Below are 17,737 nucleotides of genomic sequence, written 5' to 3'. Positions count from 1 at the left end.
ACATAGGATCTTAAAGGCATGGGGCAAAAGGAGAATCAATACTTCCCCAACTCTGCTCACGGAAGCTTCTACTGGATTAAAGAGTCACCCTTCAATGGAGGGGCATAATTGGCTACACCTCCCATATATGCACAGGTGTGTCACTATACAGGGCTGGTAGTAATGGTCTATAATGATTTCTTCACCCCAGGATCAACTCCTATGTGGTAAAACTCTGACACCATCATGTTTGTTTGTTTCCGCTTAAGTTCAAAATCTCTTGATGTTATGAATACAGGGTTGGCACAGCCATTAGGCAGGCTGAGATTGCTGCCTCAGGTGGCAGAAGGCCCCGAAGCAGCACCCCCCAGGTGCCCCACCACTGATTCTGGGTGAGATCTCACCAATTTCTGGCAATATATTGTGGAACGCAGGAGACCTCACACAATTTTGTCACAATCTTGCCACAAATTAGTGACGATGCTGGTGCTGCTCTCTGGTAGCAGGGGCACAGGGAGCGACGCTTCCTGTTTTGCCTCAAGCCGTAAAATGGGACGCACCACCCCTGCATAAACAAAAATAAGGTGCACTGTAAAGCCACCTTCTCTTCAAGTGCTGTATCAATATGAAACATAAGCCTAAGGTTGCTGAAAATAAAGTCAAGTTCTTTGCATCCAAACTAGGTCACAGCTGCTATAGGAAAGATGAGTCCTGAGCCAATATTGTTCTTTTTAAATTATTTTGGTGTGTTTTTTTAATGTACTTTTTATTGTTCATGGATTAGATATGCTCTTATTTTAAAAGGCAGAATTTGGGTACATGCATATTGTGTTTTCTGCTTCTCTGCTGCAACTGTCTTGATAACCCTTCCCTGTAGGATGTTGATGGCTTGTAGACCAAAAACACTGGAACCAATGTCAAGCAGTTGCTAAAATCAATTTTTGTTGGGGGGTCATTTAGATCCCCCAGGGTCTTGGATGCTCTTCATTTTCTGTTATTCAATGGAAGCTAACTGACCCCAAGTCTGCTTTAGTGAAACACTAACCATCATCCAATGCAGCCAAATATGATCAGTCCACATTGGGTTGCTGTTTGGTTTCCACTTGTAGAGGTCCCACCCTAAAGTCTTTTCTACTTTACTACCTCTGGGGAGTCCTCTTCCCCACAGGATGGCCCTGTTCTGTGTGGATGTGCTGTTTCATCTACATAAGGACCAGCTCTTAAAGACCTGAGTCTATTATAGGTATAACATCAATTGAAAGAAAAATACAATGGTCATTGAAGACAGGTTGAACCACCACAGCATTATAACACCCGCCCACCCCATTTTCAGGACGCAAAAAGTTTTACATACTTAAAAGACCACTTTGTGATCATTCATGGACGCTAAAGTATAGGATGGTTTAAATGCCTATAGAATCACCTCAAATGCATTATACATATTTAAAACATTAGCTGCTTGGGGACATTCAGAGATACTACTTTTCATAAGAAACATGGAAAGCATGTGGGCTATAAAGAAAAACATATGCATATTGTCAATAGTAGCACCTGTTCAATTACAGTTTATTTCAGTATGGAGAATCCCGTTCAGCCCCTAGATGGCAATACTATCAAACAGTTTTTATACCAGGAGTACTTAATGATTAACAACCAGCGTTCAGTCATCCAACATACTCAAGGCAGCCATTAAAAAAATAACAAAAATGATTTCATTATAGATTCTTTTAATAAACATTTATGGCTTAGATCCTTGAAAGTGGAAGCATTCAAACTGCCATAGCCAAAGGGAACTTGTATAGCCCAATGCAAAATTATGGACTGTGGGTTAAAAGTATGGAGCTCAAATGGAGGTTCATGCTTGGAATAAAAATCTGTCATCAGAAATTATGCTGGCACAAAACACAATTAAAATTAGCTTTACAATTGGATGCAGTCTTTATTAATAGGTTTTTATGAGGACAGTTATGTATTATACTTCGACAACTGAACTTTTAAAAGCCCAAACTTTACACCCTAAGGTTTAGTAGTGAAGATGGGGTGGCCACGCAAAGTTAAATGATTGGTCCTTATGTATGACAAAGAGCCTTGGAAATAGAACAAACACGGAACTGTACACATAAGATATAAAATACTTGGCTCTTTCTGTGTGTCTTTGTCTGCAGACGGAACAATCAAGATAGGTATTCTAGTGCTATTGTTGTTAAAAAAACCCCCAATGAATTTTCATAAAGCTTGATACAAACTGTCCTCTATTATTTGCTGCAATAATTCAAGATTCCTTAAAAAGCTTCCTTTAGGACTGCATCGAAAGGTTGGGGGGACTTTAAAATAGCAAAATATAATGTGGTAATGGCCAAACCACAGATTATGTTAAATTCCTGGTCACTGTTAACATGCCTTCTCTTTTCTTTTATAAACAGCAGATCCAGGGCAGCTAATCAGGACTGGGACCACAGCACACTGGGAGTAAGAATCAACCCTTACCACTTATGCCACAGTACCAATTAAAATTGCCCCCCTCGAAGCTGCTATTTGCCACACTAGGGAAGCTGTCATTAGGGCCTTAGCACCCATGATATTCAGGATTAGAAGCACGGTGCACAGGAAGGTAATATTTTCCTTGTATTGCACTCCTGATTAAAATTCCTGCCCAAGAAGATGCTATCTCAAGTACAACGTAAGCTTCTTTGAGAAGTGAATGTTTTGGCAGGACCATCACATGGAGGGGTGAGGGTGGGTGGAAGGTTAGACCTTTCCCCACGTGCTTTGGTCCCTGAATTGCTCACAGCTGCTAGTTTAAAAAGATACGCTAAACACAATCACGTATTGACTTTGGCTTGAGCATGGCATGCTACCACTTCTTCAAGACAGCATGCACTTCAACACCCATCTGTTCCTGTATCTGTTCCAGCTACTACGAATCTAGGGTTTGGAGACTTTTATAGACTAGTTGGTTGGATCCTCACCTCCTGCCAAAAGATTAAGTCAATTATGTGGCAGTAGGTTCCTGCAGTGGGATTCCGGGGAAGGGCTGTAGCTCAGCGAAAGAGCATCTGCTCTGCATGAATGCAGAAGGCCCCGGAGTCAATCCCTGGCATTTCCAGATAGGGCTGGGAGATATTGTAGGTAATACTGAGCTATAGATGCATCAGTAAGTCCATCTCAGTATAAGTCAGCTGGGATGCATTTGCCAATGGTGAGAGATGGTTTTGCCAGAGCTCCTCTGTATGTCCTTAATATGTAGTAATTATTCATATGTAAAAGACCTGGAAGTTCGTTTATTCATTTACTTCGATTTGTACCATATCCTATCACTTAGGCTGGAGGCATCTTGGTTCTCCTACCCTCCCACTTGCCAAAGCCCTATTATTTTCAATAATGAACGGAACTGCAACAAAATATTCTTCCTTCCACTCCATTCTCTTGTATTCAGAATAATATGTCCTTGCCACCTTGCCTGCAGTGCCTCCATCTGAGGAAGGGCCAAGGAAGGAGGAGGCAGCAGATGTCAGTGCACAGGTGGTTCACCTTGCTCAGGCAGCGGAGTATCTTGCGCTGACTCTGAGGTATTCCTCTTCTCAACTTACACAGGAATTGTCACATTAACCCTACATTAAAATTGGACATAATATGTTCCACATTGAGCTACCCTTGAAGACCATTAGGGAAGTTGGTGCAGAACACCAAAAAGTCCTTCATTGCACCAGTGGCACTGGAAGCAAACCAGCAAAGCATGTGCTCTACCACTGAGCTGTAGGTCCCCCTGAAAATATTCACCCGAGACATAGTGGGAATTGCTTATATACCTTTCAAAATCTCTGGGATCTTCAGTTTGGAAAGCATTACAAACAGTTATAGTAAATTAGCCCAGACCATGCTACAGGACCTATAGTATAGGTTAAAAAATAACAATGAAAACACAATTTAAGCACATTCAAATCTTGATAACTCAAACGTGGATAATTTGTGTTGTTTTGTCCGAAAGTCATCTCAAAAGCAAGCAGAAGTAGGGTGACAAAGGTTTCAAACAAATGTGCAACTCTGGAATATTTCAGACGGCTTCCCTCCCCAGTTAATAAACACAGGAGTTGCTTAAAGCTCCTTTTATTAAGAGTGGGAAAGCAAGAGCATCCCAAAAAACTATGCATTTGGCACCTGTACAAACTTTGCAGCTCAGCTCATGGGCATGATCAAAACTACTCAGCCTTCAAAATCCCCACAAGTTTATACCTTCTCCTGTGATTGCCTTTGACTACTTGAAGTGCCCCAAAGGTGGTGAAAGGGTCAAGAGGTTTGTGTAGGTTGAAAAGGATCAAAAATTAGCATTGATTTGTGGTTGTCAATAACACTCTGCGTGGGTAGACTCCCTGCACAAATGTTTAAACTGCACAAAGCTACACAAACTAGTCATCTTTGAATCTATTGATCTGGCGATCCAGCAGTTTCCAGGATTGTCACTCTGGGCTTTGTGTTCTGTTTTAAGATCTCCCAACATGCCCTGGCATTTCCTTCCTGGGATGCAGGAAAGGATTTGAAGAGTATTAGCTGCATTAGGAGAACTGTTGTGGCATCTGAGAGCTGATGGACAGGTAATATGGCTATTTATCACTTCTTTGGGAGTAATCGTTAGAACAAAGAGTGCCATTAATCAGAGACATTAAGAAAATGACTGCTTCCAGTGCTCTATGAGGAAATTTATTTTTCATCACTTTGTTCTCTCTTTGTTTGCCACCCTTAGTTTTTGAAGGCACAATGTCTAAAGCTCAAAGGGGAGGTGGTTCATATGTTTACTGGGCACACCTCGTCTGTGTGCAGAAGTAACATGCATAGACAAATATACACACAGATGTCCTATTTGCACTATATTGAGGTTACTTATACTATATGGAGATATGGATGTGTGCATCTGCCACCCAAGTCACTCTTGTCCTCTTACATATCAGTGGTGCATACACAGTTTCCCCCATTACTTCCTCCTTTTTATTTATTTTTCTCTACAGTTTATATAGCTCCCAATATAAGGAATCCGTAAGTGGTCCACAAAGGGTCATACAAAATCTAACACACTGAAATACTATAATACTATAACATTAAAGAAAATCGATTAAAATTTCAGAGCAAAACCTAAAATGCCAGCAGAATCTGAGCAGTGTGAACTAAACATTCCCTTAAGAGTCTTTCAGCTGCCCCACATGCAACTGATGACTCCTTATCCATGAGAGAGAAACAGGCAAATGAGGATGAACAATTAAGATACGTAGGGTGAGAAAATTGCCAAAGACTTTTGTTATGGTTCCTAATGGGAAGTTAAATAACCCTTTGCTTGTGTCCTAATATGTACAGGGGAAATGTGGGGCTGATGTGCATAAAACTATATACTGAGGATCTAGATAGGAAAACTATGGGTCTGAGCTGACCCTATGAACTACCAGTTGCTTATTCCTAGAATATGCTAGAAAAATGCAACCGGTGTCGTTAATAGATAGTGCTACTCGTACAGCACGTTGGTGACAAATATTCACACAGTTGTTCAAAAATAATTTTACACCATTTATCAAATATGTGAGAAAGAGACAATTACTTAGAAAGTGCCATGAAAACTTACAAACTACCTAACTTGCAATATCAGATTTTACTAGGTTCTTACAAATTCTTGACTCAGTTTTCCTTTTCCTTTTTGTTTTTTAAATAAGTTCAAGAAGATTCAAGAAAAGGGTAAGTTCAACATTGTTCCCGGTAGCTGTGAGGCGCTGATGAAGCAACGTATGAAGTAATAAAGAAGACAGGGTGCCAGCGTTCTATCCCCGTTTCGCCCTAGCACTCCATGCAGTTGGGAGGCTGCTGTTTCGCCCCCGGTGCGGCCGATTTGTTGGGGTTGGTGGACAGCACACTCCCTGAGCACAGTTTTCTGGGTTTCTTCAGCTGTCTCGTGCCAGTGATGCGTCTATGACTTAAGCATACGAGACTGAATAGCTTAGCGGTTAATAGTTGAATAATAAGAATCACTTTATTTTAGGTAGTTTGTCAGTTTTCATGAGGGACGCGGGTGGCGCTGTGGGTTAAACCACAGAGCCTAGGACTTGCCAATCAGAAGGTCGGCGGTTCAAATCCCCACGACGGGGGTGAGCTCCCGTTGCTCGGTCCCTGCTCCTGCCAACCTAGCAGTTCGAAAGCACGTCAAAGTGCAAGTAGATAAATAGGTACCGCTCTGGCGGGAAGGTGAACGGCATTTCCGTGCGCTGCTCTGGTTTGCCAGAAGCGGCTTAGTCATGCTGGCCATATGACCCGGAAGCTGTATGCCGGCTCCCTCGGCCAATAAAGCGAGATGAGCACCACAAGCCCAGAGTTGGCTACGACTGGACCTCCCCTTTACCTTTTAAGTTTTCATGGCACTTTGTAAGTAATTGTCTCTTTCTCACATATTTGATAAATGGTGTAAAATTATTTTTGAACAGCTGTACGAGTTGCACTATTCCTAGAATATGGCAACCTTTTAACATCCTGTCAAGCCACTGGGGGGGGGGCAGAGAAAGGGGGAATCCAGTCACTTGTCCCTTGAGCAGTTTGTTCCCAAGAATCCTCCCTGCCTGTCTCCAACCTCTTTCAACACCATCAACTCCATATTCACATCAATTACAAAGGATGCATATGCACTATGAAAGAAGTTTCTGTTGGTATTTTGAGTGCACCTGGAATTCTCTGCCCTGGAAGGAGCACTTAAGAGACACAATGGGATCTTTTCATCCACTTGACTTCATACCCTCCAACACTTTGCTAATGAAAATAGGGATGTTCTACTCAATAACAACGTTTTTATTATTTATACCCCACCCATCTGACTGGGTTGCTCCAGCCACTCTGGGCGGCTTCCAACATATATAAAAATAATAACATATTAAATATTTAAAAACTTCCCTACACAGGGCTGCCTTTCTGTTTGTTGTATAGGTACTTATCTCCTTGGCTCGGGGATTGCATAACCATACCCTCCAACATTTCTTCATTGAAAATAGGAACATCCTATGGAAAAGTGGGACATTCTAGGATCAAATCAGAAACTGGGACGACTTCTGTAAATCTGGGACTGTCCCTGGAAAATTGGGACACTTGGAGGGTCTGGTTGACTTTATTTGTAAACTGCCATTGTAAGCTACATCTGTAAGCTATTACAGTGCTACATCTTAGGGATAGAAATGAGCAAACAAATGAAAAGTATACGAACCAGTGGTTCTTTAAAAATGTGAAACTGCCCTATTTAGCTAACAAATCCACACCTTAACAAATAAAAGCCAACTGAATTATTTCACCTCTTCCACTGAAATATACAGCAAAATCGTCATTCATTCCAGTGACTCCTGAGTGGAGAAAGGAATACCATGCAGGCTCTTTGAAATGAATGAAGGGCACTAGCGCTTGGTGGATTGTGCCCTACATCAGTTAAAAGCAACTGGGTTTGTATTTGATCACGGCCTAAAAGGAGACACTACTTAGTGACTATAAATTGTTTCCTTTCTTGGCACCCCTTGACAGCTAGGGATTTGCAGCAGTCCCAACAAGAGTGCGAGTTCCTTGCTTTAACTTGAAAACAAAGCTTCATAAAAGAAGTCAGTGGCTGCATTCTACAAGCAAGTGCATTTAGCACATTGCATTCAGTTACTCTGCTGGGTATTTCCTTTTTTTCTTTCTTTACGGAGTAGGCGGCTTTTAAATTATCAACAACTTTGCTACAGTTTTGCTGGCTAAACATGACAAAAGCCTTTTTCTTGGTGCGAGTGTCTGACTATTTCATTGGACTATTAGAACAAAATTATTTTACCTTTTCTCTGGAAAAAAAAATTATGTTCATATATAGAAAATTCTATCTGAAAACTACTTTCTCCGAATGAATATTTTCTACACCTCTGATTGTTGTTTAATACTCTCAACATAAAAAGGCAGTGGGATTTTCCATACACTAATCTATTTCAACCATTTGCTTCAGAACCTGGATCTGATTGCAGAATATCACAGCAAAAGAACAGGTTTCCCTAGATTGTATTAGGATCCTTCCACAGGGTGGATTTTGCAAACACTGGCCATGCTGAATTAGCAAAGGCTAATTGTTATGACTGAGATTTAAAGATGCCAAAAAAGTTCTCTCAAGCCAGGCCCAGAAAATAACTTTGGAAGTTAATTAAAGCTAGCCTCAATGGAGAGGAGAATGAATTAGAAACCTCAGTTCTTCTCTGGCTCAGACTAAAATTTGAGCTGAATAATACCTGAAATCTTCCCTAGCCTCTCAGTATTTCAATACTGAATGTAATGGAGTGACATCAGTGGGAAGGGGGAGAATGAAGGTTTCGATATACAGTGGTACCTCCAGTTATGAACTTAATTCATTCTGGAGGTCCACTTGTAACCCGAAACCATTCTTAACATGAGGCGTGCTTTCACTAATGGCTGCTGCCACGCCACCAGCGCACGACTTCTGCTCGCATCCTGGGGCAAAGTTTGCAACTGGGAGCATCTACTTCCGGGTTAGCGGAGCTCATAACCCAAAGAGTGCATAAGGAGGACTGTACGTAACACAAGGTTCCACTGTACCTAAAGATCAGAAACATCTCTTTATGTATGCAACAACGACAGCCTGAATGGGATACACCCAGAAATGGAAGGAAGGTACAATACTGACTAAGGAGGAATGGGAGGCTAAATTAATGGAGTATGCTGAACTGGCTAGTTCAACAGGTAAATTAAGAGAACAGGAAGGGAGAAATTATAAGGAGAATTGGAAAATGTTTGTTGAGTATTTGAAATAATACTGTAAACATCTAAAAACGATAGCAGGAATAGAATAGATCAAGCAGTGAAAATATAAACAAAGGAAGAATTGGATGTGTTAAAATATGGAGTAATTAGAATATGCAGCACTAAAGGAAACTCTAACGAACCATGGAGGGGGGAGGAAGAGAAGTTGACTTGTAATATATAGATTGCTTGGTGTGTGTTGATTTATAAAACTGAAAATGATAAAGTGTGGGTTTTTTTAAGAAAGAGGGAGAATGAGAGTCATGGCGGAGAACCCAACCTTGTTTTTTGACTCTGCAATGTCTTAATTCTCCCACTACTGAATGTAAAGAAGTCATGTCCACTTTGTTGTTTTCAACAGGGGGGAAATTAAGAGGCTGCCAGATGGATAATTTGGATTGGCTCAGAAAAATGTTCTGAAATCCTGTGATTTCTTTTGGAAGATCTTGGATCTAAGTTCATTCAAGGTGACCTTGGAAGAGGCTGGACACAATTTACTAAATGGACTTTCCAATCCCTATGGTGGTTACTGCTATCTCCAAAAAGGGAGATGGCAACCATAATCTACTATCAAGTGTAATTCTAAATTGTGTTTACATAAGGGAAAGGAAGTTATAGTTATAAATTATTTTGAGACATTGATGTAATAAATGACAAACACCCCGAGATCTACAGGTATAGGGAGGTATACAAATTTAATAAATAAATGAATAAAATAATGTTCTTTATATCTACCTATTCAGCCTATTCAGCTGTTTACATCTCTCTCAAGATGAGTTGGTCATTTTAACAATTGTTTTGCTTTGCTTTTTATATATCTTATGCTTTATTGTATGTATACATGTTGTCATACACCACCTTGATATTTTATGTGTGTGGGAAGTATATTAATATTTTTATAAATACATTTTCACTGATCTTCACTGTTCACTAACTCTATAATCAGTGATCATGGATCTATCTCTCTGTTCCAGCTGAATCAGGAGAGGCAGCTGAGGTGTTACGACTAGTGCTTAGAGGCAGTGATAGGTTGGATGTGGGCTCACTGTATTCTTAAAAATAAATAAATAAATAAATAAATAAATAAATAAATAATTTATTTATTTATTTATTATTTATGCCCTACCCATCTAGCTGGGTTTCCCCAGCCACTCAGGGCAGCTCCCAACAGAATATTAAAAACATGATAAAATATCAAATATTAAAAACTTCCCTGAATAGGGCTGCCTTCAGATGTCTTCTAAAAATCAGATAGTTATTTATTTCCTTGACATCTGAAGAGAGGGCGTTCCACAGGGCGGGCACCACCATGGAGAAGGCCCTCTGCCTGGTTCCCTGTGACCTCACTTCTCACAGTGAGGGAACTGCCTGAAGGCCCTCAGAGGTGGACCTCAGTGTCTGGGCAGAACGATGGACTGGCAATTTTGGATTATTGTACTGTGCTCTGTGTGTGGCCTCCCTTGAAGATGACTCAGAAACTTCAATTAGTCCAAAATGCAGGAGCCAGATTGCTGGCAGGGGGTCTGTTTTAAAACAGTTGCATTGGTTGTCAGATTGTTTATGGGTCCAAGTCAACGGGCTCACATTAGTGTTTAAAGCCCTGAACAACTCAGTCCCCAAACAACTGAAAGACTGCCTCCTTCCCTACAGGCCCTCTCAGGTACTAAGACTGGCAGAGGGGGCCCTCTTGGTTGTTCCACGGCCTCAGTAGAGGATGAAGGCCCAGGAAATGGTATTCTTTGTGGCAGCTCCTAAGTTGTGGAACTGTCTTCCTACAGAGGTGCATCCAGCACCTTCATTATACAGCTTTCAGCGAATGCTGAAGGTGCACCTCTTTACCCTGGTTTTTGACACCTGAGATGTATATTTTTAGGATCTTCATTTCTTTAATTTTATGTTGTTTTTAAACTTTTTTAAATACAGTGTGATATCGTGTTTTAATGTCAATATTGTATTTTAATTGTTGTCTCTCACCCTGGGACCTCAGGGTGAAGGGTAGGCAGTGCCGGATATACGTATAAGCTAAACAAGCTATAGCTTAGGGCCCCACTCTCTTGGGCCACCCCCCAAAAAATTGAGGGGGGAAAACTGGATGTACATTTCCAAAATATAAGATAAAAACCAATAAAATAAAACCTACATACAGCAACAGTGGCAAATGGCTTTAGATACCTTTTAGGTCCATAAATTACCATATACTGTAGCATATATTCAACACAAAAAACAGCGACAATTTGTTGTTGACAAAGGACAGCTGGACATATAAAGGGCTCCATTACCTTCAGTAGCTTAGGGCCTCATCAAACCTAAATCCGGCCCTGAGGGTAGGTAATAAATTACAATAAATAATTATAATTGTAATAATTGCTCTGACCCTATATGATCTATTAAGCCACTTGATGGAAAAGTGAACCTTTCAGCTGAGGTCCTGGAAATGTTTTTAATGCTGTAATCCACCCTGAGACCTTACGGTGAAGGGTGGGTAATGAGCAGCAGCAGCAACAGTAATAATAATAATAATAATAATAATAATCCAACATGGAGCTGCTGATGGGTAAAACTAGGAACAAGGCCTAGAGTACACACTCCCGACCTTTTCCACATGGACCACTGCACTGTGGCTTCCATATGAATTTGTATACTGTGTTTTGTTTTTTTAAGAAACCTATTGAAAAATGTGATGAGCAGAAATAACTGCAGATTGGAGCAGATCCAAAAACTGAAAGAGCTCTTGACTCTGCTGAGTTTTCAAGACACTCTATTTCTATACTTGTTCTTTTTTTGTATGCTAGGTTGCCTGCCATTATGTTTATGTAATTCTGACAGTGTTCTTAATGACACACTAACAGATTGTAAAACACGCTGCTGGCATTTACTTGTTTTTTATATTTTTAAAACAATGTCCTTCATGTAACAGTAGTTAAGCGCGGCAGAAGGACATCATTAGAGCCATGGTTAAACTGTAATTTACACCATTAGGAAGGCAGGAGCAATTTTTATTGCCTGGCAATTTTCTTGCTGAAATATTTGGACCATATGGCTCAATTTGTGTAATAACCTTAATTTCAGCACCCTTCAGGTCTGCATTCATCTCCTACGGAATGGTAAAATGCGGTTTAGCAGAAAAGGCAACTGTCTATACTTAGAGAGTTGAGATTAATAACATGTCACGTCCTGTTTTTGGTGAAGGAATTCGAACAGCCGCCAGATGGTATCTCTACAAATAACTGTCAGGGGTCTTGATCTAATCAATACAACGTATTAATACATCTCCCTTTGCTGTTCCTCGAGGGGCTGGTGCGCAACATCTGGAAAGATTGGGGGGACCGCCAAGTAGAAGGCTGATTCTTTTCAGAATCAAACTGAGCCCAATTAATTTTTCATGTATACTTGATAACTGTTTCATAATGAGCTATGTGTCTTGACGGATTTAGGGCTGGCAGTATGGGCAGCCTGTGCTTCCTATCCCCATTCAGTCCACTTACAGAAACCAACCCATTAATCAAGCTATCTGGCATAAAACTGAAATCTCAGCTCAGCAAGAGATCAATAACCATCCTTTAAAAAAGACGAAGGAAAGGAAAAACACAACCAAACTCTAGTGGGCATAGGTATCAGCCATGACTTTAGTAATTGCTCTAGCAAAAAAATAAAACAGAGCCATAATCACTGGAAAGGAATGTACACAGTAAAATTCATTCCCTGATCCCTGTCAAAAAACCTAAGTTTCAAGTTATAAAATATATAATGCAATGTGACTTTTTGGAGACATAGGGCACCTGGCTGATGTTCAGTGAAGTGATTCTAATTGCTATGGCTACCTTTTAAATAATCCAGATAATTTGCACAGCCATTCAACAAACAGGTATGTCGACTGTCAAACACAAGAACAGCGCCCATGACAAAAAGCTAGAGAGGGAAGGGGTTGCTGTAAGGTGTTGGCTAGCTTGTAAGAAAAATTGCTTCTTGGGGGCTGGGAATCAAGATAGAAAAAAATCTTTAAATAAAAAACAAGGTCCCTGAAAGAAAAGGACACTATCTTCTAAAGTGCTGTATCAACCACCTTTGGACGACTCCATAGAACTTCTCAGATTTTGTGTAATAAGAACTTGGTAGCAACCAATGGATAACAATAATACTTTTGGAGTTTTCACAATTGATTAGCCCTCCAAATACAGCCATATCTTGAAGCTCCCTGTTCCAGAAACTTTCTACCTGCAGGCATAGTCACCAGAGATGCATATAAATCCCCCTTTGCCTACATTGTTCTATCAATTCAGGAATATATTTCTTTGCATGTGTGTTAGCTGCAGAGGCATTTGGGACCATCTATGTGACATGTTCACAGTATTATTCCAAATGTTTGCTAAGACATTTCATTATTACATTTACTGAATTTACTCACAAGCTTCCCTGGGGTTTGGGAGTTTCTTCCTCCATATATTTTTATAATAAGAATAATATAATAATTTATTATTTATACCCCACCCATCTGGCTGGGTTTCCCCAGCCATCCTTTTTCCCAGACTAAGGATGGAATTCATTGAAAATCTTGTGGTTCTTATCCAAATAGATCCCCCCCTAATGCCCATGACCAATGTATCTAGTGAAGTGGCTTTTATAGAGGAAACTGAAAGACAACGGGGAGAGGAGAAAGAGGTGGGGCTACAGTAGCTCTCTATTTGCTCTGCTGAAACACCAGCAATTTTGACTTCACCTCGCCTTGAAATATTTCCCATACCAGCTGGCCATAACAAAAGTTCTGCAACCAAGAAATATTGCCTGAGTTTGCTTTTTTCCTCCCCCCTTATAGTCCATTTCCCTTTTCTGTCATGTCTGAGCCACCTGGTAGAGAAGTGAAATGGAAATACATTTATATTCTATATAATGAGTTGTTATGTTTTAAACAGATTGCTTTAAAAAACATTTGAACCTTTTTCTCTCCAAGTTATTTATCTCCTATCTAATGAGTGACTTCCCATTTACTTTCCTTCTTCCTTTGTTTCACTACCGATGTTTGACTTAAGCCACGCACAAGACCTCTGAGTCTTATTCTCTGACCTCCACACATTCATCTCTGCTAGTCGCACGGAGTCTACACACACATACCAGGTATATATAGGCTTCCTAAATCTCCACTGCCTTGTGTGATATCTTCAGGAGAAGGAGGAGTAAACCCTACACAAATCCGGACTGGAGTCCCTAAGATGGTTGGATGGCACCTCATAGCCTCCTTCTGGCAACTCCAGAAGCCAAGCTGGGGCCAAATGTGTTGCTCTGATTTCCTTTGGACCACTCCATTGTCTTGAGAGAGAGAGACGGATGCCAACAAGTGTCTGCACAATCTGAGACCTTCTATTTTGCAGGTTATCGTGGGCTCCATGTGAATGATATTAATAAATGTGTGGAGGTTAAGAGCTGGTCAGCAAGCACTATACTGATCAGCCACCCACACATGTTCATTTATATCCAAATACACACCTGAACAGAGCCATCCAGTTTATTGACAGTCAATCATGAATAACCTGGAGAATGAATATATCTGCACAGTTTATGAATCCCTTTGATTGCAAGGCGTATTTTACACACTTCTATCAAGCTCTTATTATTAACAGATTAAGAGACAAAGGTTTATTTTCCACTGAAGCCTCCTCAGTTCAAAGGTACAATAAAGTTAGGGTCAGCCATTCCTGACCAGCTCTATTTAGGAAGCAAATTTTGCATCTTGAAAGCTGAATTCAAATAACATGAATAATTTGAGGTGCCTGTGTTGGGTGTGGGTCATTTCACTAGGATTAGAAAGTAAATGTCTCTCTATTTGAGAGTTCACTGGTTGCTGCAACTTTAAAAACCCTCCACTGTTAGGCATAATTAAAACACTCTAACAGTTAGTTCAGTAATTTAAACATTGCAGTATTGTTGCAATATTTTTCTAGGCTTCAGGAGTTCACAACTGTTTGGCCCAATCCAATCTGGGAACACTGGAGAAGTTATCACCCATCAAGGTAATTACTTTCAAGTTGAAATAATTACTCCATCAATGTTAATGGTCTTTCAACTTCAATAAAGCACTCACCTGCCGATAATCACTGCTAACCTCTTGCTCTCATGCAATTCCCTCTCTATTTAGTGGGTTATATTGCAGCCGTTAGAGTGGTCACTTGTCCTGAACAGCTGCTGAATTTCACTTTGCTTGGCTGTGAACCATAAAAAAATTAGTCATCTGTGTATGGTTTCCTCATAACCCATAAGCCCTTGCAGAGCTAACGATGTGATCTTCTAGCTCCAATAGGGCATGTCTGGGGCAGCCATCTTGTTTCTGTTGGTGGCTACTCTCCATGCTAGCAACAGCACAGCAGTTCAATTAACATTTGCCCCCTCATTGCCACTTGCAGCTTTTGGTCTTTGCTAAGTGGCACGTAGCCTGAACTGGTGGCATATGCAGCTCTCAGTATTCTGAATACTTACTTGCCATATAATTTCAGAAATCCAAATGTGTTTTAAGGTGACTGAAAAGATGGGTAGTGCAAAATATTGTTGCTCAGTGTGGAATACTTAATTTCCACTTCTCTTATTTGTAGTAAGACTGCTGCATAACTGCAGCAGCTGATGTATCTCTAATACACAAATTTGCTTTCTCTTCCCTCCTCATTCCTTTTTCCTTTTGCATCAGGTCTTTTTAGATTGTAAACTTGTGGGCAGGGACTCTCTATCTCAGCACAGCACTCAGATCATATTAGGTGCTTTGTAAGTGATTGATGAATCAATGGTGGATTGCTGTGGGGCAGATGTTTCTCACTTCTAGGCAGTGGCGTAGCGTGGGGGGTGCAGGGGGTGTGGGCCACACCGGGCGCAACATCTGGGGGTTAGGGTTAGGGGGCACAAATCCACGGGTTAGGGGGCGCAAATTACTTGCCTTGCCCCGGGTGCTGACAACCCACGCTACGCCACTGCTTCTAGGCACAGGAATATTACTCAGTCCCTACTTGAGAACTGATATGCCAAATTGCATTGCAGACATCAGAACCGTATGACTGTTCCAGGAAATTAATAAGGTTTAACAAAAGAACAACTCAACTTTTTTCCAGGTAGGCTACAGCCCAGCAAGTTATCACTGTAGAGAAATATTGAGCACATTCCAGGACCACTGGATTTTATTTATTTGTTTGTTTATTTTACTCATCAGATTTGTTAGCCACTATATCTTGCCCATGGGAATCCAAAGCGACTTACAACTCTCTGCCATGAAAATCGACGGAATTTTAAGAAGTGTAACGGCTGAATTGTGCCCAGCATCATTAGCAGTCTTCCATATATGCCTTGTGAACTCTTATCCTGCAATGTAACATTTCATTACAGCCACTGTGAAGAAGTGTATGATTTTATGTGATGTATTTTGTTGTCAAATTGTTCCTTTTGCTTTAGAGCAGAGGTAATTAACCCCCAGCACAGGGGCATGATACATCCTCCCAAGCAACTTTTTCTGATCCCCCAAGACACCTACCACATGATTTCCATTTCAACATCCTAAAAGGGGGGTGGGGTGGTGTCCCACCAAGCATGTATATGTATGGTACCTGGAAACCAACCAACCAGCGGAGCTTTGTTTATGCTTCTCGGCCTCCCCACCGAACAGCTGATGTGCAAGGTAGTGAAGCTGCCACCGACATGTCCTCCAGTCCCAGAGCTTCAATTCCATTTGTGGATATTTTTGGGATACAGTATGTTTTGTATGGATTGAAGAGGGAGTGTCAGAAGAGAGTTCAAAGGGTGTTTAGAGAGTGTTCCCCACTTTACACAATTTCACATATGCATATGGGGGCCTAGAACATAGCCCCCACATAAGTGGGGGACACACACCCATACACAGAGGATTGTGGGGTTCTCTGCCCAGTTTAGCACCCTGATGGGGATGCAAGTGGCCCCCTCCCTGCTCATCATATCAATAATTTGATGAGCCGGCAGGAGGAAAAAACCATATCTTCATATGTGTGCCTGATGTGTGTGTGTTTGCACACACTTATCTCCATGTATGTTGTATCCTCTATGTCTTTCTATGTGATATGCATGTGGGAGTGCCGACCTGTAGTGGTCAGCACTGTTTGCCTGACCTATCAATCTGGGACACCCCCCTTGCATTTGCACCACACCAAACTTGCCCCATCCCTTCTTCATAAGTTGCAGCGGCACTGGTGATGGGAGGGTCAGGTAAGTGCCTCCACTCCACTGACCACTACTGGTGCCAACAATGAATGCAGCCCTTTGGCAAAAAAAAAAAGGGGGGGGAGACGTTCATTTTAGAGCCTATTCATACCAGGAAGCTTAAAGGCCACAAGAGGCTCAAAAGTTCAGCCCACGAATGTTACATTTAAAGGGGAAGTGAAGCTCAGAAAGTAAAGGTGGGAAGGAGAAAGAGAAACCAAGTAATTTACAGGAAAGAGAAGCTCAAGCAGAACTCTGTTGCCCTTGTGATTCAGCAAAAGGTTGAGAGGTGGAGTGGAAATAAAGGGTGGGAGACATCTAATAAGCCTCACCAGCAGAAGCCCCACTCTACTCCTCCATGTGCCCTCTGCATCCCTGAAAGTGGCTTGGGGTGGAGTGGGGGAATCCCCACAACAGGGCAAATGGGGAGGAAAGGGGGATCATTCTGTCTGGCAAGCAGAGTGCAGCACTGAATTCCACCCAATGCACAGGCCACAGCCCCAATCCACTGCAGCCATTCTTTACATTTCTACTTGCTCATTTTCAGGCTTTTACTGTTATGCTACATAGTGCAGGTTTCTGCAGTCTATTTGGACATGTGTTGAATGCAATGCGCACAAGAATCAATGCTAAAACAAATTCCTTGGTTAGCAAAGGCTTTGTAAATAGGAATCTTCTTTCTCTCTCTCTCCACACACACACACACAAATCTTGAACTTTGGTAGCAATAGAAACATAAAGGACAGACCTCTTTGCTTGCTCGATA

The 17,737-nt window shown here is 41.2% G+C and overlaps 1 protein-coding gene and 1 long non-coding RNA gene across 6 annotated transcripts in view; one reads left to right on the top strand and one right to left on the bottom strand.

Moving 5' to 3' along the window:
* USH2A (usherin) overlaps window positions 1-17,737 on the bottom strand; it is a 430,807-nt gene that overhangs the window by 41,239 nt on the left and 371,831 nt on the right. The gene's annotated exons all lie outside the window — the stretch shown is intronic.
* LOC310702999 lies at window positions 10,492-16,045 on the top strand. Its single transcript, XR_014523878.1, has 3 exons — window positions 10,492-10,594; window positions 14,706-14,774; window positions 15,956-16,045. It is a non-coding gene; the product is annotated as an uncharacterized lncRNA (long non-coding RNA).

The sequence above is a fragment of the Podarcis liolepis genome, assembly GCF_965112155.1.
Source record: "Podarcis liolepis genome assembly, chromosome: 3".
NCBI classification, from domain to species: Eukaryota; Metazoa; Chordata; class Lepidosauria; order Squamata; family Lacertidae; genus Podarcis; species Podarcis liolepis.
Note: the sequence above shows the minus strand (reverse complement) of the source record. Positions and strands in the feature narration are given on the sequence as shown.